The sequence below is a fragment of the Alligator mississippiensis genome, chromosome 12 (assembly GCF_030867095.1).
Source record: "Alligator mississippiensis isolate rAllMis1 chromosome 12, rAllMis1, whole genome shotgun sequence".
In the NCBI taxonomy this organism is placed as follows: Eukaryota; Metazoa; Chordata; order Crocodylia; family Alligatoridae; genus Alligator; species Alligator mississippiensis.
This window is the reverse complement of record NC_081835.1, coordinates 10,605,525-10,628,728: the sequence shown is the minus strand read 5'-3', so window position 1 is coordinate 10,628,728 and position 23,204 is coordinate 10,605,525. Positions and strand designations below refer to the sequence as shown.

Below are 23,204 nucleotides of genomic sequence, written 5' to 3'. Positions count from 1 at the left end.
GCTCCGCAGCTACTCCTGCCAGCTCTAGTTGCACTCTGCATGGAGACAGGCTCTGCCTCAGCAGAGCATGCCACTTCTTGCTGCTCGGTCTCCCCGGTTTTTCCTGACAGCCCGGGAGCAGCCATAGAGAAGCAAACACATCTAATGCTACTACCACTGTTGTCTCTAGCTGAGCCTGACACCACCTACAGCTGGGCTGCAGTGGGACAGGGGCAGCTCTAGTGTCCCCTTCTCTCTGGCTTAGCTGGGGACGGCAGCGGATGGGGAAGGCAGGGAATGGGAGGGAAGGGAAGATTGTTACCAGCTTGAAGGACTTAAAAATGTCCATTGCTGCTGCACATGTGGTGTGAGCCATTTGCCCTGGCTGGGAGGGATGAATGGGGGAGGCTGAGAGCTGGGTGCAGCCACCCCTAAAGAGCAGGTTGCTTCCAAAATCTTGGACCCACCAATGGGCACCAAGTACATTTGAAACATCCACTAGGGACCTTCCCACATCTTTAGATACCCAAAAACCTTTAAAAAAAAAAAAGCAGGATTCACATGTTTAAGGCCCAAATCCTGTTGAGCCTGCTAGGCCCCTAAGTGCAATCTTGTTCCACCTTGCTAGCGTCCCTAAGAGCTATGAATGCATCTTCTGTTCCAAGTCACCACTAGCTCTGCCTTCAGACTGAGTCAGAAAAAGCAAGATTGAACCAACTTTTCCATTAAGGGGTCTCTTCTTTTGTTTCCCTCTTTCAATTTTGCAGCAAATCCCAAACACAAACATATCCCGTTTCAACACCTTGAACCAGGAGCTGATTTTTCCATTCTGGTCCTAAACTCAGTCTTGCAAGATGACCTTCAACACTCACTACTTCAGTGACAAAGTCAACTTGCCCAGACTTACAGTAAACCTGAAAAAAGAATGAGGCTTTGTTTGCCCATCAGAAAATGTGGCTGGCTTGGAGAAACAGATATATAAAACTTTACAAAGTCTTAGTAAACTTCCTTTTCCTTATGTCAATCTATTACACCAATATTGGCTGATTTTCAGCTTTAGGCTCTTAGGTTTTTTTCAGCCACATGCAAGACATGATTATAACGGCCCAAAATACAATGAAGATATTCCATGCAAGTTACTGGGACTTTATTCTGTACTGTGTTTCTTTTAAAAACAAGAGATCTTGTTCAAGTAACAAATTACGGTAGTGTTTCTATTACTGGTGCATCACAATGGTATGTGAAAGTCAGCAACGATCTTATTTTCCCCTCACTAACCTTTAATGTCATTTCTTTACTCTGTTGGGTGAACAGTCCCTAACAGATGTAGGATGACCCAGATGTAGGGTGACCCTTCATTAACTGCAACTGCAGCTGCTTAGTTTTAAACAAAGAATCCAGGAAGCTGTCCATAGATACCAAATCTGTCTCAGGAGCAACTTAAACACTATATTGGCAGATACTCTGGACTAGATAACCCTCAAGGTCTCTACCAACCCTGTGATTTTTGTCCCTAGATGTCTATACATTTTTTTTCACTCATTTAACTCTTAATTTGGATACACAACATTGCACAAGATCAAAATAGTTCTATATTTTTATCATACAGATGCCTTAACTTGCAAGGAAGCATATTCAAAACAGGTAGCATTGTAAAGTCTGATCTCCTGTAGTTTAGTTACATTTTGTATTAAGTAGAGAAATATACACTAACAACTCTAACATATGCAGAACATTTACATATTTACAAGATACTTTGAAGTGGATAGATATAATGAGAGATACCATACTTTGAGACAGGTGAACAACAGCGAAGACTAAGCTTCCCCAAGGGGTTCAGCAAGAGAAGGAAGGTGAATGCCAAGGGAAACAGGAATTTCTCTTAGACATTGCAGATTCCTTCCCCATAAACATATCAAGAGTTGCACAAGACAAACGAACATTTCAACTTACAGTTTGCTTCTCCCATTTACAGAGCGTGTAACCATATCTGATCACAGTATTTGCTCTGCTTTCAGAGCTGCCCAAAGGATTCGATTTTACAGTGTCATGAAATTGTTTCTGTGTGAGCAGTTCCGACATTCGAAGAAGTGCCTGAACGTACAAAAACCCACAGCAGCAGAAAAGAAACACATTCCAAATTATTATGCCTAATTAGTGATCTCACTCATAACAATCTTGTGTCCAGAGGCAAAACATATTTTGCTAAAGTCTGTGACACCTAAACAGTTTTCTCTGTTCTTCATTCTCAGACTATGAGCTGGGAAACAGAATGGGTATGAAAATGTCTTTTGTTAACTAACCACATTTTAGTATATCTGTGTTGTCATTACATATGCAAAGGATCTGTGTCTTGTTACAGGACCTTACAAATGAAACATTGACCGTGCCTTGAAAGTAATATATATATATAAAATGGTTTATTATTTAGTGACACCTATGAAGCAAATATATTCACATAACATTTCAGGGAGACTGTGTGTTCTTATAGCAAAACCCGAGAGCACTCATCAGATCAGTCTAGCCACTTTTCACCGAGTAGCAGTTTTTGCTTTTCTCATTTTATTTTTCAAAAAAAAGCTCATGCAGTGATTTTATTAACATGTTTAGGCATCAAAAAGGAGCTAGAGGCAACTGCATTCTTAAACATCTTTTCACACTGTACGCTATTCAAATTTCATAATCATTTATACAGTAACTTACCAGCGCATGTGACAGCTGTTCTTGAATTTGTCCCAGTGGTCTTATACTTGATATTTTTTCCATACACACTACATCTTCCCTCCTCAGCTTGAAGCTGTTTCTCAGCATTTCATTTGACCACAGTACTTGCAGACTTCTGCCTTATTTACATTTTCTTTGCAGGGCACTTGAATTTCTACCCACTGATATAGGGTTTCCTTCTGGCAAGTCTTAAATCTGTCTTCTTTAGTCCCTTTTTCCAACTGCCTGGGATAGTCAGCTTCTGTAAATTCTGCCATCTCCTCTAAAATCTACAGCACTGCATTTTATATCTTGCCATAAGATATACTTTATTTCTTTGCAGTCCTTCTGATGCTCCCCTCTTAACATTAAATCACTGTTTTTCCTTGCTGAAACACAGGCTGAGGCTGGTACAGCCTTTTTCCTTATAAGCAAAACTACTTTACACCTTCTTTGAGACTGTGCATCTCTTAATTGTAGCCAAAAAGGATGCTAACAAAACGGCCCATGTGCAATATATACAACCATTTATAGCTTTGCCTCACGCCATACAATATATACCTGATACACCATTGGAACTATTAACTAAGCAACATTGAACTGAATATCCAAAGTCTTCTGATACATTGGTTTAAACCCAACTGCATGATGTTGCTGAAGTCAATATATAAGATTGCAGCAAAGGAATTAACAGCTTAAAGAAATCAAAGATGCTTGTCACAAGTGTACTCTGCATAATAGAGGGACCATACAGCTAAAGGTATATTATACTTTAATATGGAAATTCTTTTCCTGGATGGAGAAAAAGAATGCAATGACAAAAAATGTATAGATGATCTTACATCACTGTTTCCACTTAATTGGGTCCATGCTGTCCAGCAAGTATATTGATACTTGGGAAACCAAAAGCAAATGATTTTCACATGCTGCATTGATCTCATAAAACATTTAACTATTTCCTGGTTCAATATGTTGCACTCTGTAAGTCTAATCAGGGGTGACATAAGCAATCCTAAACTACAGCACAGCGAACCTGAAACAACAGCAGTCTCTCTCTCAGTGGACTGAGCGTTTAGACATTATTGCATGCCAAGCACTTCAAACACACAGAAAAAATATTATATTGTCCTGTTTATGATGTATAATCCTCTGCATTAACATAAGAGAGTACTGAAGGTTGGAATGAATCAGTGGGTATTAGCTCCTGGAGAAAGCGCTCATTAAATAATTTCTCACTGTCTTATCTGTGTATCAAATACATGAACAAATTTAACACTTTCCATTAATGGAGAGACACAACTGACCAATGGGCAAGCAAAGAAAAACTGTTTCTAGCTGCACTAAAAGTTTCCATCTATCAGAAGTGATTAGTCCAGGAGTTACAATAGGAGTCTTGAAAGGAGAAAGGCAAAGGTTGTATTCTTGGTTCCATCAAAGACTTGCAGTGTGATTCTGATCACGTTCGCCAAATTTAGCTGTGCCTCTATTTCAGGGGTTGGCAGCCTACAGCCCAAGGACTGGATCCGGCTCACAGAATCACTGGATCCGGCTTATGGTGTGGGGTTTTAGTGGCATTCAGCAAAAGGGGCTTTGGCTGCAGACGCTTTCCACATGCCATTGCGGGGACAAGCGGTGGTGGACGTGTGCTAGCACTCGCCCACCTCCGACCTAGGATGAGTCATTCCTGCCCGCAGCCAGAAAAGGTTGCCGACCCCTGCTCTGCTTTCACACATGTCAAGAGAACTGAGTTACCAGGCAGGTGAGGCTCATTTTTATCAGGATTTGTTATATAAATCCCTGCTTTGCAACCACGCAACTTTAAGCATTGACTTTAATGGAATTAATCCCGTGCTTATAAAGGACCTCATATGCTGGAACCAGCACCTTAATCCAAAGCATTTCCTCTTACAAGTCCAATCAAACCACTCTCTCACTTGATTATTCAGTATTGAAAGCAACAGCGGCTGCATGGTGCTGGTTCTACAGCATTGCTGGCACTGCAGTTTCCTTTCTTCTACATGTTATACATTTTCAAGCAATTTTGGATCCAAATTAACACTTTGCTTTAAATTCTCAACATGATGTGAGGTTTGCTAGCTCTCCTTAGCTACCCCACACAGCCCATGTGGGACACTGGCTAGGAACTTAAGTTTTAAGGTCTATAAAAGCAATGCAATATTCTGAAAGAACTTTGCATACCTGTTCTGTCACAAGATTTTGAGTCACAGGCAAAGAGGTGTATAATTTTTACCCATCCCCTCCCCCCCCCAATGCACTTAAAAGAACAGAAATGGCACAAGACTACTCACTAACACTCAAAACTTCTGCAGGCTGAGGCTAAGCAGATACGTAGTAAAAATTACTATGGAAGCCGCACTATCATTAAATCAGTATGTCAGAATGTACATTTAAAATAAAATCCGAATAAAAAAAATACAAAATCATATTGGAGGAAATCGTGCTCTACAGAATAGCAAAAGAGTAACGTCAGAATGGTCAACCCAGGTTTGACAATGAGGCTAAGTTCTAGCAACATCACGTACAAACCCTCAATATGAAAGATTGAGAAAATGAAGACATTAGAACAATTTTTTAAAGGAAAAAAGTACATATTTGTGAAAGGCTGACGGATAACTAAGCGCATTGGTTTAAGTAATGTGATATGTATTGGAGCAATATCACATTCCATGCTGCGTCTACTTATAATCATTACAGAAATACAGAAATTACATTACTAAGGAAACATATTATAGCATAGATATAGATTTTTTTATTTTTATTTATTTATTTATTTTTTTTTACACCTGGTGCTCAGTGGAGACATCTTTTATTTTGAAACGAGGGCAAGTTCTTCTTTCAATTATGAAAAAAAATGCTTAGGAAGCAGTTGCTGAAAACAATAAACCTAAAGCATATTCACTGTACATGCTGAATATTCAGACTTACCCTTTTCCAAAGAGGCAGGTAGCTTGACTCTAAAATTCCAGTTCGCGTTTGGAATGTAGGATTTTTATTTCACCAGGTGCACAGAGGCACTACATTCATTTTTCTATAGTCTGGCTAAAGGTTACGTATTCCTTATTTTGCTCTCTAGAGTCCTCAGATCTAAGAACATCTACTACTATAGGTAACCATCTTTTGTTACTTTTCTCTTTCTTATCCCATTCTCCTCAACCAAATCTAATGAGAACATACTCTGCTCTCACCAGCAAGACACTTTCATACTTCACAGCCTGTGGTTTTCCCTGCTTTGAGACTTATTGCCTATTCAGGAAAAGAATTATTTGTACTTTTGTATGTGCCTTCTGTACTGCAAGATTTCATTCAAATTGCGCGACTGCGCTGCCTTCAAACGAGAATGATTCCAAATTACTTTGGTCCACTTCTAGGGCTTCACCCCTAGTACCAGAGGTCCCAGGACAGAGCATCTAAAACCATGCGTTTCATAAATGTATGGTAATAGAAGATAAACTCGACACTACAGTCAGGGAAATTCAGAAAAATATTAAATACATATACTTGTTTACATGCTGATAGTAATCTTTAATGTCACTGCTGTCACTTATAATTTGCAGATGACCAAAAAAACCCCCCTTGACACCGTTATAGAAGTACAGTGCTATATTAATGCCTCTTTGTAAGTCACCAATATTACCATGATAGATGCTCGGTCATTTCAATGATGGGAACATCCAAGTATCAGGATATAGTGCATGCTCGGTTAAGAAAAGATTAAGCATCCACTCAAAACTTTCAATTATTTATATCTGTTTTCACAATCTGCCTGAAAAAAAACAGAGGATGAATCTTGTGTTGCAAAGCACCGATCTCTCACTTCTCAGCATTTAAGGGAAATGGATCAATGTTGCCAACACCATTTCATACACTTGCATGTGCATTTATACATATACGCACACATACACACACACACACATATAAAAGTTTTAAAGCACTTTGTAACTCATTAAACACTTCACTTTTCCTTCCTTTGCATGCAGCGTTTCTGAGGAAAACTGAAACCGGTAGCTTGAATGGACAGCTACATACTATTAGAAAATACAAAAGCCAGAAATATTCTGCTCACTCTAAATAATTTTTGTCCTACTTTTGTCATTGATATGCCTGGAATAACTGTACAAGATTCAAATGCCCGCTTTAAGAGTTGTATTCAGACTTGGCTAAGAAACAATGCAATGCTACCCAATGCAACAAGGTCTAACTTTGACAAAATGCATTTTGTAAAAAGGCAGCTAATTTGCCAAAATGAATCAATTACATGCCTGTACTAAAAAGCCAAAGACATCGGCAAGCTATACACAGATTACAGTCTGTCTCACCAGCTAGATTCAACAAAGAGCAACAGAACAGAAAATCAAATGCAGCTGGCAAAGTCACATTCACATGCAGCTATGGAGGAAAAACTGGTACTTACAGAACTGTAAAGTAAAATGCCCCAGTTTTTCTTTACATGTTACAGCAAATCAAACAAAGATTTCAGCTCTCAGCAAGTCACCGCTTCCACTACACTGATCAACCAGGCAGAACAGGCCCTTATGGATTGTCTTTGCAGCTGGGAGATAATGGAACCATATTCTCAGCTGGGACTAGAGATGCCTAACTGCTATCCACTGAGCACTGCATGTCTCTTCTCCAGCATTAATCAGGAAGTACACTGCTTCGCTGTTGTATTCCCCCAAAGGACCTACACAATTAGCACATGAATCAAAGATACACACTGAGAGAGCGCTGCACACATCTTCCACTGGATATCCTAACACAGATTCTGATTAGGAAATCAATTCTGCTCACTGATCAAGAGTGTTGAACCTTTTAAAAATACAGACACAAATATATACTCTTGTTGCTGGGTTTCAGTAAGGACTGTAATCCTGCTATGGCCACATGAAAGATGATTATATAAATCTCTGTAATTAAACTGGATGCTTTGCATAGTACAGTAGGCTATTCTGCTATAATCCGACAAGTCTGTGTCAGGTCTTCTCCGCAGCCGTAGTATTTAACCGTTACATGGAACTATATACGCTGCAGTATCATTTTTATGCTTTCCCTGTGTAATATTTATATTCTTTGCAGGTTTAATCTTTGGGGAGCAGAGCTCTGGTGAGTTGTGACCTACTGGGGAACAGCTTTTTTTTTAATGAAGACACACTCCTTGCAGTATGGATCACAAGGAGACCTAATTTTCTCTTAAGAAAGTGAGAACACTAATGTACATGCATTTTTCTTTTTAATATACTGTAGGATTATTGCTTTGTGCATGTTTTATTTAAGGGCTCAGTATGTTCATTCATAAGAAGCCGATCTAACAAAGAGGGGGAATACAGTGTTTTAGCCATTTGAGCACAGCATTTAAACTTAATGTAAAATTAATCTTTTAGAAGGTCATTTCCGTATCGCACATGAATATGTAAAGTATAGAGTCAGCACAGCCTCATCATTATAATGGTTCCAGTTATTATACATTAGCTAGCAAAGAAAAACACCCCAAATTATTTATATGTATAGCTTTGTACACATGTGGATTTGGAGATTAGAAGCCTGGGAATACCTAGGACAATGATTTGGGGACAGCAGGCACAAATTGAGCCATAGACATCTATAACAGTGAAGCAGCACTGCATGGAGCTTCTTTACAGAACTCCTGGTACAGCTCTTCTCATTTATTGTTCAGCTACTATCCAACAGGTTGACTACCATCAGCTTCCAGTATAGCCCATGGGAACTGATGCCTGTTATTGCTCTGTACTGTTAATATTTGGGACCCATGCACATATAAAGTGTGAAACGGTCTAATGATCCACCTACTAGAGGCAGGATACAGTAAAGCAAAACAATTCACTTGTGACCAAATCAGGATTGCAAGGCCTTCAGAAGCATTACACAAGTGGACTGACACATAGCTCCCACAGACACTACAAATATCCACGCGTTGCTTGTGGTTGTTGCATGGTATACCTTTCCTGGAATCTAAATGAGAATACAGAACATGGACATAGCAAACAGCCTGCATGTGTGTGCCAAATAGTGAACAATTCTGGTTGCATGACATGTAAACCAACAATAGAAATGTTATTCCACCTTACATATAGTAGTCTGAATCTGCACCTTTGTGGAAATCATGGGACATATCCTCCGTGAAAGTATTAACTGGCAGAGCTCCACCGACTGTAATGAATAGAATGAAGCTCTGACTCACACGCAGAGGGTCCAAACTATAAAAAACAAACTCCAGTTTTGGTTATTATGTTTTAAATTGCTTGCGCTTACAAGTCTATTATTTTTATTTTTACGGATATGGAAAGTTCAGTGTACGCACTTCACAGAGACTACGTGAGATGCAGACAAAAATAGGTTAATTAAGTATTAATTGTACATTATAGTAGTATTAGCAAACAGACCACAGGAGCATAAAAGGAGAGCAAATTAAAATATTCTAAAGTATTTATTCAGTAATAAAGTTGAAATAAATGGTTTAATTGGTTTTAAATTCTAGTCAATCCTCATTTGCTCCCTAATTATTTAGATTCATTTTTGATTATTGTATGGGTTGGCTTCACTGTGGTGCTCTATGATTTGCACTTGTTTCTAAACGTTAGTGATAATTAGTAACCACAATTTTCTTTAATTCCATCAATTCCTAGTGGAATTTATTCCCTTGGAAACAAACCATTAGGAAAAATAAAACAGAATCATACAAATCCTTAACTTGTGTAATGTTACAATTATTTCTTTAAAGTGGGATAACAAGGTTGCCAAGAAACTAAATAAGAATTATTGGAAATTAAAGACAATATATATTCATTATGAAGTCATTCTGTATATATGGGAAGATTGAGTTAATAAAGAGAATAATACTTTATATTCATTACTTTCTTCGTTACTTTTCTGCAACAAAGAAAATGATGACTTTGTAATTCTATTCTCTGTGCTGTGGTAGCCCGTGGATCACAACCAAGGATCCATGGTACTAAGTGCTGTGCAGATAGAGAATACAAAAATGGATTGGGCAACAGCAGGTTTACTTATAAAGTCCTGTGTGCATTGGGACATGCATTCGCACAAGCAAGAAAACGTCTCAGGTCTGATCAGTAAAAGAACTCAGCAGGATACCTATCTGTTTAAAGGAGAGAAAGTTGGTAGGAGAGCCTACTGGATGAATGCTCAGCTCTGAAACCAGCTTACGTCCATGCTCTGAAACGCTCCTGGCCCTGTTGATCCCTGGGGATGTTTGCTTGTGTGGGCTACTGCAGAAAAGAGTTGAGTCAACTCGATCCCTCAGGGATGAGTTCATACGTTAGTCAGGCATTAAGCAGTTTTCAATTTTATTTTTGCTCTTGTAATTTGTGGCAGGGGCAGCATAAGCCTCGGATAATCGTTCCTTTTGATTATTGTATAAATTCAACAACATAAGCAAATAAGCTAGAGAATACAAGATTGAATGGTGATGAGTAAATGAAAATCCAGCATCAGATTTTCTGGGTTTTGTTCCCAAATTCTCTTTCACTAAATGACCTTGCAAGTCCCTTAAACTTGAATTTCAAAGGCACGCTACTGCACAGAAATTCAGTGCACAATCTTGCTATCTGCACATGTCAGGTAGTTGTATAAACAACTGGACAGACAGATCCATGATTTGCTGTTTATATATGTCAATAAACATTTTTCACAAGTAATCATGGAAATTGCATGAAAAAGAACTACAGTAATATGCTCTATTTTAACTCAATGTTTGTAGAAGGCACGGCTATTAATCTCTTTCTCTGTCTCATATGTAAAATGGTTATAGCAATGATAATGACCTGGCCCACAGAGGTGTTTTGAGGTTTAAATAATAAAACATGTCTTATCCTTAGACAATAGGAATTATTTATAAGTGAACATTATTAACCTGTGTAATCAGGAGACATTACATTCCCTCCCCACCAAATTTGGATTCCTGATGTAATAATTCCTTTTACCACTGACCAAATTCATTCAGTGACTAGGGTGATAATATCCTTATTGTCAGTAGAGTAGTGTTCACTGTTCAGTTCCAATTGCTTGTCTTCCTGATTGATGTTACCCGTTCAAAGTATAGCACTAAATTGAAGTCTACTGAAGTCAGTGACTTCCATTGACATCAGCAGACTTCAAATCAGGTCCTACAGAGGGGGAAGCATTCAGATAAACTTTGAGACCTATGCTTAATCAAGGTCTTTGAAAATTAGAGGTCCTTGGTGAACAGAGATGCTCTGGAAATCTCTGCTAGGTGATACAGAAAGGGTTAAAAAGGAAAGCCAGTACTTCTAGAGAGCAAACCAAAATGACAATGAGATATACACCCCAAACTCCAGACCAGGGGAGTTGCTAGCAGTTTCTCATTCTTCTATTTGCTTCTATTCCTATTGCTTCCAGCTAAGCCAAGTGACATGCCAGGCAGCCTGTGTGGGAGGCACGAGGCAGATCAGGAACACTTAGCACAGAGGCAAATGGGGTAGGAAGCAGAAAGCAGAGAAGCAGATCACACTGTGGAGGGGGATCAGAGTAGCACTCAGGAAGAGCGTGGGGCTAATTTGTGGCATGCCATAAATCCTGCCAGAAAGGTTGCGCTCGCTGACTTAGAAGACCCTAGATACTTCTTGCTCAGGTGAGAAAGAACCAATGTTGAATCATGGGAACCACACTTCAGAAGTCACTAAAATGTCCTGAAACAAATAGGGCTGTGCCCTGTGCAACACAAGCCTCTGAGTCACGGCAGTTACTCATCTAAACACCAACGGGAAAAAAAATACCCTCCAGCAATGACCTTTTCACCAAAACCACGGCTCAACCTGTAAGCGTGGACTCAAACCCCTTCATTCTGCTAGCTCAGGGGTGTGCACTACATCTGCCTGTGGAGTCATGTGAGCCACCCACAGTGCTCCCCAAGGAGCAGTGGCAATTAATGCCACCATCACCTTCCCTCCACCAAATTTCCAATGCTCACAGGCCAGATGAAAGGGCCCTTGTGTGGAAACAAGTTGGCACATGAAGGACTGGGGCAACGGCAGCAGAACTGATTGGCAGATCAAGTACTGGGCCCTGGGCCAGGGCAGCAGACTGAACTGGGGTCTGAGGCCCTGCATGAACCACATGAGGCCCATGAACTGGACCTGGCTTGTGGACTGACACAACTCATTCAGTTGGTGGGGTCAAAATGTTGGGTGCCAATGTCTTACTTCATAAAGTATGCTGACAAAGTGCAAAGATATTCCCATAAGCTGCTAGTATAAGCTGTGATAAACACAGATACACACATCAACTTGGTCTTCTAATATCAACCCTTAGATGTTGATCTTGGTGATCATTTTCATTTTCAGGTGAGTGGCTCCATTTTGCATGGCTTAGAAACCTGGAAAGTTTTCCAGAAGGCAGCCATCTAGTATCTTGGGAAAACATTTCTATTGAAGTCTTATCTGGATTTTGAACATATATACAGTCAATACCCACTTTCAGCAACATCAGCACATACCAGCATAGTTTCCCCTATCCCGTATTCAAAGGACGTGCCTAATACAGCAATAGTGGCTTACGATCACCATAGAATCTAGTAAGAAACACATGCCAGAAAGACCCAAGATAAACCCATATCCATTATAAGTAGATACCTTCCATACCAGACCTTCAAAAATGGCCTACATTACTTGAACAGTGTACTAGGCCATTACATAGCATAGGGCTTCTACGGGAAGTCTAATTATTTGGTTTCTAGAGGGGATCCCACGTTTGGAAAACCTCTAGCTGCTGAAAATACCCAAGGTTTTGTTGTAGAGGGAATTAGGAATACAACTAGAAGTAATTGCATGAAATTAAGAGAAAAAATTAGACTGTATAGATAGTCTCATGGCTGACCCTGTTTTGTTTTTGAACAGAGTGCTACCTTGTCCTACTCATCAATTACCAAGGAATGAGATATTCTAGTGGGAGACTAGACTGCATCGGTGGCATCCTTCATCAAAGTTGACGGTGATGTATGTATAATGGAGCACGTTGCTTTCCAGACCTACCTCATTGATGTTAAGTTTTACAGTTAGTTTCTGACGGTACATGGACAAACATTCAATGACATTTCAGAACTACTGTTCTACTATTCCTTCATCACAAAACTCATTACACCCTGCCTCAGTAGATTATCAGTCCAAAAATGGGTTTCAGCTGCTTGCTTGACTCTTGATATCTTCACTAGTTTGCAGCACTTTATAGCTTTTCAGACAAGGTTTTTAGGAGGTTCCCAAGAGAGATCAATAGCTCATCACCTCCTCTATTTGGCTGGCATTCCCCTGTGGCTCACACCTTCTTTGTAACAGCTTGTTTCCTAATTCTTGAGTGAAACACTTTTTCCTCTTGAGTTATATAGCCTTTAGCAGAAGATAGCATTCCAAATAGATTAGAAATGAGAAAGCCACCATATTAGTTCATTATCACTCCTGATGCCATCAGGAAAGCACCTAATTATTGCAGAGTATAATCAGTTATGCCTACAATTAAGAGACTTCAAAATATTAAAACCAAAATATATGCTTGTTTACAAGAACTAACATTTATGCGCAGAAATATTTTCAACCCATAAAACCACAGTTTTTAATACCCAGGGGTAATCAATGTTTATGTTCATTCAATTAAAATTGTACAACTCAACATGCCCAGACACGACATTTTGCACAGGTTTTTGATAATATTGACTGACTTGACTTGAGAGATTAGTTTAAGTTTATCTGTTTATCACCATTATTTTTACATATTTTTAATCTGCTTCCAAAGTTTTGTTAGGCCTCTCAAAATAAGCATAATTGCTTCTGTAAAATGCTGGATGGAAAATTGTAAAAAGCAGAGTCTACAAGAGAAAAGAAAGATATTAGAAAGAATGATGGACTAACACCAGTGAGATTAAGTGGATATGCTGCAAAGGCTAGTATATGGCAGGAGTTAGAAAGACAGAGAGCTCCTTTTTCATTTTAATCCTTGAGCTGTCTCATGAAAACCATGATCAGAAGGATTACTAAAGCACTGGTCTCTTCTCCACTTATTTGCCATAGATTTACATAACACATCCAGATTTGTATATGGCCCTAACTGTTAGCACTGGAGTGTCTCCTGTGAGTTAAAAGTCAAAGCAAATCCAATCTGACTCTTTAACTCTTTTGAGTATAAATTATAATGTCTCCTTTCCATGCAGTGTTTAGAAGGGGCTCATTACACCTTTCAGAAAAGGTTCTTTACATAGAACTCTTCCATGCCATCTTCTACCGTTCCTGCTACAGAAGCTGGGGAGGTTATATCCTGGCCCAGTATATCAAGGAGGAGAATCATCATCACAAAGTCCATCACAGGCACAGACTGTTGCCAGGATAGCAGAGGAAAGAGAAGAAGGAGAGAATGTGCCCGGAGGTACAGAGGTCATGAAATATGGTCAGCTCCCACAAACAGTGCAAAATCCACATTGCAAAAGTATGCTGTCTCAACACAGCATGCTAGTTTGATGAAGGGTCTTAGCAAGGGAAAGCTGCACATGCTCGGGATTCTTACGTGCATGACCAATGGAAGCTAAGGTCTTGCATGTAATAAAGGCAAGGCAAGTTTATCCAGTTATGGTGAGTTGAGGATCACCACTTTCTTTATCCAGCTGAGCCCTGGTTCATCTTATAAGGGAAAAGGTGGGGGGAAAGGGGGGAGAGTATGCTAAAAAGAGGAAACACTTCTAGAAGCTGAAATAACACCAATTGTCTATTCTTCTGGTAGAAAGAGATTATAAAAATAAGCAGTATAGCATAGACTCTAAGGATGAGAGAAGCAGTATAGGTTCCTGAATAGGCTTCTAAAAAGAAGCAGTATAGGCTCCTGACTCTAAGGATGCTTACACACATTCAAATAACTTGGAAGAATTATCTTAGGTTTGCTCTCCAGGTAGAGAAACTTACCCAGAGCCATATGTACAGATATTTGAATGCTATGGTTTGCAAGCTTCCTTAGTCTGACCGGAAGCAGCTTAAAACTGCCAATCACCTAACAGAAGAGCCTTAAGCACACCAGTCTAGATCAGTGGAACCAAAATTGCCATAGTACCATTGTGCTTAAAGTTATATTCCATTGAAGCAGCCATTTGTTATTTTTGTTGGGTATGTAGCGGCATTATTCACTGGGAACAATGTATATAGGAAACCACTCAAAGAACTATGTCTATGTAACAGGGTGGCTCCTTTGCTAGGTCTCCACTGTCCACCCCCCTGTCTCTGGGGTAACCTCCCATCTCCACTTACTTGCCACGCCTTGATAAAAAAATTATGAAAATTGTTACTAAGGTGGAAAGCTACCCATTTTCTTGGCATCCTGATCATCAGGGCCTTAATACATGCTCCAACCTCCCCTTACATGTGTCCCATGTCTCGCAGATGGCATCTAACCATGTGGCTTCCCTTGGCCATCAGGCTTTGCTGCTCTTGCTCCATGGCTGACCAGCCTGCAGCCTTTTGGGTATCTCCTGCTACCCTCATCTGCACCAGGTCAGGCACTTCTCCAAACAGCGGTCTGACTCTGCCCCTCACACCCCTCATTGGGCATCTTCACACTCATACTCTCCACTCTTATGCTGTTATGTTGCCCCTGCCCACTCTCAGTGTCACTATGCCCACTCTCAGGGCCTCTTCGCTATGCCCCCTCTCAGGGCCACTACTCCCAGGAGCTTCTTTCTGGCTCCCTCTCTGCCAGCACAGGACTCTACAGTGAGCCTGGGTGCTACCCAGGGTCTCTTCTCCTGACCTGGGCCCTGCCTCAGAGCTTACCAGGAGTCTGGGGTCTCCCTGCCTGATCTCGCCCATGTAGGGGTTGGGGTTAGGAGGAGCCCCACACTCATCTTTCACCGGGGAGGTAACTGGCTTGGCATTTCCTGGGGGTTCCCTCACCACAGGGAGTGCCACCAGGCCACCCTTCCCTAGCAGGGTGCAGTTTTAGGTCTTACCCAGGACCAGGAGCCTCCATGCCATCTCCCTAGCTCCATGCCATCTCCCTAGCTGTTGCATGCAGCTAACTTCTGGCCCTGCCTGGCTGGCCTATGTTTGAAAATGGCTGCCCTCATCAGGCACCTGGCAGCTGAAGAAGGATGATTGTACCCAAAAGCTTGCTAAGAACTATTTTCCAACTATTCAGTTGGTCTAATAAAAGATATCGCATCTACCCAAAGAACCTTGCCTGCCTGTGTCTCTTTATTGTCTTTTGCGATTCTGCTAAATTTTCTACAGTAGATATGAGAGGTCAAGAACAATGTTAATTACTGAACTTCAAGCATTTCCACTAACAACAACTCATTGAAAGGAGACATGGCGTAAGTGGAAAATCATCCTGGAAGATTCACAAAAAGACACTTATGTTTGAATACAGAAAAACTGCCCTATCTGTAGTTTTAGGTTATATAAACAAATACAAGTATATATAAATATATAAACTATGATGGTAGGATGTGTGTATATATGTGTACGTGCATGTGTATATATATATATATATATATATATATATATATATATATATATATATATATTCTTTCTTATATCTTCAATAGTTTCTTAAATGACTCATGATTGTTGAAGAAAAGAAAGTTACAATTCTGCAAAGTTCATTCTCTAATGTTTTTTCCACTTCCCACTGAAGGATTTTTATTTATTTATTTATTTTTTTACATACATCATTTCCAGAGAAATTTTCAGCAAATCTTGAACTGCCGATATAGCTAACCATTTCATCATTCTACCAAAATAAAACAAAAAATTAAAAACAAAACAACAGTAAATAACAATGTTTCACTGCATAACTGATAGAAAAATAATTTGCAAAAACAAAACAAGGCTTTATGCCAAATGAAAGCTAATGCAAGTCAGCAAGTCTCTATAGGGCAATGCTAAGATGAATGATTCGGCCCCTTTTGTATTATTTATCATGCCTTTTTATCTGTGAATTCTAAACTATCCATTACCAGAAATGGTGCCTACATTCAATTTAAATAATATTGTGACAGACAGTTGTTTCTCACATTGCTAAAAGCTGCTTCTACTGAAGTTGATGTTAATGCACTAATACCAAAGTTAGCATTTGTGCTAGCTCTTAGCTATTCTATAAGTGTGTAATGAAAGACAAGTCACCATGATATGGAATTTCTTTGCTCACTTCCTCCAGCAAACAAGAACTTGCATTGTTAATTGTTAAGCCTATGCATTTTAGATAATTACTGATTGCTGTATTTGAAGTGTAAGTGATTGTAAAATGTGCTATTTGGCTAATGCCCAGAAAACCAACTTGGTATCAGGGATAATTATAGACAGTTTAATTGCTTTTGGTCTTTTAATTGGCAAAGTATGTAGAGGATGAAAGGCAGGATAAAAGTGAAAGGGTCTGCTAAACCATGAAGACCGCCAAATTTGTCATGAGCTGACCTGCGTTCTAGATTCATTCTTTTGGGAACAAAGCAGGCCTATGATAAAGGAGACTAAATTATTTTCATCAAAAAATTATAAATGTCCAATTTATGTGATTAGCATTTGCCACTGAGAAATGCTTTTGCTGGTCTGCCAAAAGCTACTGGTAGATATTATACTCGTTTCTATTGTATACATTACGCAGATCATAAGTATCAACAGAGACAAACTCAGCCCATCTCTTATAACCCTGACTTTCATTTAACCAGGTTTCTTTTTGCCTCAGCCTCATAGGAAAATGCTTCCTATAAATTATGGATTTGAGCCACTGCTGTGGTTGTATACAGAAGACCCCAAATCTGCTGTCTTTGTGCTTGCAATATTTGTAGTGACTGCAAACAGGAGTCTTGACTGATTTAGGATTACAGGATTTGGCCAACAAAGCAAGTTCAACCACCAGATGGGGTTAAGTAACCTTTGCTGCTTGGTTAAATCTGCTCCACTGTATGTGACAATTCATAATCTTCACTCCCCAAATGTTATTAGTGAAATTTAATGCTCATTAAATGTGTCAGATTGGCAGATGTGGAAACTTAAGTCCTCTCTTTATCCACAGAGAAGGAGGCAACTGAGCAAAAATCCTTCATATTTTCCCAGTAAGCTTCTTCCTGCTCGCACTGAACCTACCTTCAGTGATCAAAGGATGAGGTTTTTTTGTCTTTTGTTTTTTTTTAAGTGAACACACATTTTCCACTCTACTAACACAGGGTAGTGTTGTTTGCACTTTTGGGGCTAGATCCTTCCTTGTTGGAAAGAAGAAAAACTGTGCCGAAATTACTGGAAATGCAGCGGTTTGCCAGCTGAGATTCTGATCCAAGGGCCCTTCAGGTGGCCTTTACCATTGCATTGTCCTATAGGTTAAAAAAAGATCATTTATGATTTGATCAGGGCTGTCCAACTGGTGGCCCAAGGGTTGTATGAGGTTTCTGAGGGATTAAGTTGCAGCAGCTGGGATCCTGGTCTGGGTGCTACTCCTGCTTTGCTCTCTTGCAGCTGCTGCTGGAGTCCCCGGGTTCCTGTTCCCTTCTCCAGCTTCCAAGCCCTGCCTCCACCCCTGCTGATGAACTTGGGAAGAGTGGTGCAATATATGGGGTCATGAGAGCCTGGGGCTGAAGAATTCAGGGGAAACCAGGTAGGGGCATCTGCCTCCATGGTATGAACCCTGAAGTTGAACTGCTCTGATTTTGATGATAAAAACCCTTCCTGTCACCCATTCTTCACAACATATAAACCATGATACAGAGTCAAGCAAGACAAACAACTTGAAGTACGGTGCACTGCAACAAGGATAGGCCTAAGAGCACAGTAATACAGGCTGTATTACAGGGTGCATCTACATGTGCAATTAATGCGAAGAGAGAAACTCCAGAGCTGTCTGAGGTGGACTGCTCCCAGGCACAGTGTCTAGCAGCAATCTGAGCCAGGACCAAGCAGGCCCAGGCTGGCAGCAGCACTGAGGAGTGGGGGGGTGGGCCCCAGGTTCCCAAAGGCAGAATTGGGTGGTGGAGGAGCTTGCTGGGCAAAAGACTGCCAGAAATGCAGAGCCATGCAGCTAGGCGGCAGGTAGGAGTCTAGCCCGCTTGTGCCAGGACTGACTGGGCACAATTTATACCTGCAGTCACTGTCCACACATGCATGTCATCACAGTTAATTACTCTGCTGTAAGATAGTACTGTTTCTGACAGTACTATATTATGGCAGAATTAATTAATTTACTGTACCTAATACCAGCAGACATGTAGAAGGTGACGCTTTACTCTGGAGCTAATTAGTCTACTCTGCAGTAAAGCGCATGTGTAGATGCGCCCAAGGGCATCAGTTTCTGGTGTGCTGGTGACTGGCTATGTAGGGACCCCGAAATGCAGAGTTTCTGGGTTTGGCTGGAGTGGGCAGGAGTAAGTGGGTATTCAAAAGCATCCCTTCATGGGAGATCCGGGGACATGGTGTAGCTATACACACAGGGACCATCATAAGCCTGTAAATTAGAGCAGTCCAGACACTGCTGTATCTTGTGCACGAGGTCCTGGCTACTTAGAACCAAGGCTCCATTTAAGCACCCTGAAAAATGGCTTGCTCTGTTTGGTCACAGAGAGATGATGACAGGCCTTCTGCCAAGTTACACATAAGTGTGGGACTGGAGTGAGGGATATGCATCCCATAATGCTTTATCACAACTATATAAATCTGCCCTACATACTTTTTGTTCCTGCTCTATTGTGGCACCCAGTGAAAAGATCTAGTATCTGACAAGCGGGCTACACAATGACAAGTTTTTAAACCACTTCAATTTTGTGAAGTCAGAATTCCCAGCGGGACTGATTTTTAAGATTCATGTAACTTTTTAGTGTATCTTTAAGGTTAGCTTTGAAGTGAGAGGGAGACTTCATTCCAGTTTATTTCTGTCCTCTTTACAAAGAGCCAATCTCCAGAAAAAGGTGGGGGGGAAAAACACCTTAAAACAAAATACCAAGAAGCAGTGTTAGTTGACAGCATTGCCATCAAGCAAAGGCATTTCTCTGGTGCAATTTCAATGCAGTGGCAGCTGTTGCTGGGAAAAAAGCATAGGGCAGGAAAAGGAGCCAGAAAGAGTAAAGCAGCAGATGCAGGAGACAGACTTATGGAAGGGAAAGAATTGCCTGAAACATTAAAGGATCCCCTTCAGAAGAACCTGTAGCAGAGGGGTGCACAGGAGGTGCCTGGGGCCTGAAGCAGAGGGACCAATACCAGGGGGAAACTTGCCATCTGTCCTAAGAATAAAAACTGGCCTCTACTTCCAGTTCATCTGAGTTTAGGAAAAAATGACAATGAACACTAATAAGGAGAGACAGTCTATTGGCAGAAACCCTTAGACATGTTTTCCATGGAAGTCCTGGCTATAGAAAGCTGGCATATGTCAGAGAGATCTTTTTTTTTTTTCAATTGAAAATTACAATTATTATGGGTATATATATATTTTAATGAAGGGAACAAATGATCTGATTAAATCTGGCTTTTATGCAAAAGTGAGGTTAAGTTGGTGAAAAGCTAGCCGGGAGATGGGATCCTACTATTACTAAGTTTTAGATTTGTCATGCTCACATCCAGAAGCCTCATCCAATTCAAAACTCTACTATGGCAGGTCCTGGTCAGGCAGCTGGGGAAACAAGGAAGGTTTCAAGTCCAGCAAACACTGAGACTTTAAAGAATCCAATTCAGGTTTTAATAAGTCTCAGTCTCTTTGGGGCAGTGGATTCTTCACCTTAAAAAAAAATATATTCATTTTACCATGATGCTTCATTTCTTATTATCTGTAAGATGTTCAGATAAAGGTACTTTGAACACTGCTAGAGAATTAAAATCCTGCTTTTGTATGCTACAGGATCATTAGAGACACATAGACGAAATATAATTTTCTGTTAAATCCTATAGATATTATTTCAAGTAGTCATTGAGACCTCTAGTCAACTTCATTAAAAGGTAGCTGGTTTAAATATGGCTGAATTATATAAGATTTCCACCCCCACCCTCACAACTGGCTTTGGGCTGTTGTTTTGGACCTCTGAGCATGTAGTGTAAGTGTTTTAAGAGATTCTATTCAATAGTGTGTTTGTATCTGGGCATGTGCACGTGTGACTGCACACACACGTGTGTGTGTGTGTGTGTGTGTGTGTGTGCGCGTTTCCTCTATTGTTGGCAATTTGTTTGCAACACTTGCTGTTTTGCTCGGTCCTTTCTTTGAACTCCTTATTATGAAAGCAAATCACAGGGCAAAAGGAAGGGGCTTCAAAGAGCAGAGCAATGGTGGCTGGGAGCCAGCTGATTTGATGTGGCAGCTGTCTCCATTTTCACCATTTTGCTTGTGCTGCGCGAGGGCATCAAACCAGGGCAGCAAATCGCATTTGAATAAATTCTCTCACACACAAAACCCAGCAGTAAATGAATACTGTGAAAGGGGGGCAATAAAAGCCTACGAGATAAGGGCAAGCCTCCACCACTGAGGCACACTGAAGTGCATTAAGGAAATAATTAAAGAGGTCAGCTTTTGTGTTGTGTGCCGAGGTTTCACCCGTAAGAGCAGATAAAATTCTACCGTGAATTTCTTTGCTTTCGTTCTGGTGCAATAAAAGCCCCTTTGCAGGTCGCTTGCATATTAATCTTGCCTGTGTCTCTGTGACGAGAGGCATTTTCCTTCTGATTAGCCTTGCTACTAATGAACCTTGATTGGTTACATGTCCAGGAACATGCGATTAATTAAGTCCTTAAACAATTGAAAATGGGGAATAATTCTTAAGTCTTTTCTTTCTACAAACACACGTACAAAAATCCTTCAACCTGTATTTCCCAGGCTCAACATTTCTGTTTTGAAAAGCACTGTAATTTTGAAAAGTTTACCTACAGGTTTATGTTTATTCTTGCATACGTTAACGACTGAGGCACATGTGGCTTCACAATAATAGCTGCACACTGAAAGGATATTAAAAAGTGAACACCTCCGAGAGCACAACAAACGCGCTAAAAGTTAGAGAGAGAGACTAATGTCGGCAAATCAAGCCATTACCGTAATCCTTTTTAATATAGTGTTTTTATACACAGACACACAAAATAACTAGTTCAAACTTCCGTAAATCTCTTGGAAACCATCTCCTGAGCATAGTAACTATTACAAAATGTTTAGTATTGCAGAATAGTGGTTTCTAGGGACAAACAAATACACTGAATGTTAATATGAATATATGGTTACCACTCTTTTTATCTTATGTTCACTAGTCCTAGCTATACAGGATGGATTCTTCGATTTTAAGTTTTGTGGTCAGGAAGGATTGTTACATCTCAACAGTTTGGGGAAAATATGAGGTTGTGATTGACCAAAAGGCTTTTCTATAGCTTTCTCATGATGTTTTAAGGAACATTTGTTCAAAAGCCAAGAATAGGTATCCATAAACACCTCCCATTTCCAAGTAGAAACCTCTTTGTACTAATCTAAGCAGGTCCTTTCCCACTTTGGAGGTTTTCCCCTTCAAATATTCAAATGCTCCTTGTTCTTTTACACTCCTGATTTTCAGAGGAACTGCAAAGCCAATTCTATGCACTGTCCCATCTGTGAAATCCTGGAAGACCATGGGGTTTTGCAAGTGTAACAAGAGAAGAATTTGTCCTGCAGATTTTTTTTAAACTCCTGATTGAGATGTACAAGTCAAGAAGAGTGCAGCTTGACTTACAGACCCATGTAGTTTGGGCAAAACTCACAGTTACGGGAAGAAAATATCTTTTTACTCATAAACTGAACAAATTACATATGAAGTCACCAAGACACAATAAGCATGAAATCCCACATTGTTCTTTTTTACAGTTGTTTTTTAGAGCAGAACCACACTTTGATATTGCCATTTTCAAAGTGCAAACATTGAAGAGACTACAAAGCTGTTTTGCAACTGCCCTAGTTTGGAATGACCTTTTACTTGCAATTAATGAGTGGAAAGAAAGTTTCATCCTCATCCACTTTGACCTTCTTTTGCCTGCTGAATTTAGTGGCAAAACTCATTTTCCTCTGAGGGGGAAGGGTCTCTGTGTATACTACTGGCATTATGAAGCTCTCAACTCGTTTATGAATGTGCTGATGCACTCAGCCTGAATGCAGAAAAGCAGGCTAAATGTAGACGTTGGAAAAATTAATTGGAAACGAAGTGGGAGAGAGCTATGAAATGACAGGCTGAATCCTGACTTGTGCCAAACTTAGAATTTGAGACAGGGAAAGGAAGATCATTGCACGCCATGCTGTTGCCTTCCTGGACCCAGGGGGAGATGGGGTGATGGCATCGGCCAGTATATTTCCGAGTGGTTTATGGGTTTCTCCAAGTTCTACCAGAAGCTAAGATGACCAGCGCCTGAGGAAAAGGGTGGTTTGGGGGAAGAAAATGAGGTTTATAAAACAACAGCATTTTCAGATAGAAGCAGATTACATTGGATCTTCTGCCTTTTGACCTATTGTGTCAGGCAACAAAGACACAACAAGCATTAATTATAATAGTCACTTTCTAGCTA

General features: G+C 40.2%; 1 protein-coding gene across 10 annotated transcripts in view; it reads right to left on the bottom strand.

Annotated features, from left to right (window-relative positions):
• CNTN4 (contactin 4) overlaps nt 1-23,204 on the bottom strand; it is a 586,961-nt gene that overhangs the window by 309,364 nt on the left and 254,393 nt on the right. Inside the window, exon 1 of one of the 10 annotated variants that reach the window (XM_059715388.1) lies at nt 7,115-7,236. The exons of the other annotated variants lie outside the window; for them this stretch is intronic. The gene's annotated coding sequence lies outside the window, so the exon portion shown is untranslated. Of the gene's footprint in view, nt 1-7,114; nt 7,237-23,204 lie in introns of those variants that run through there. 10 annotated transcript variants of the gene reach the window in all.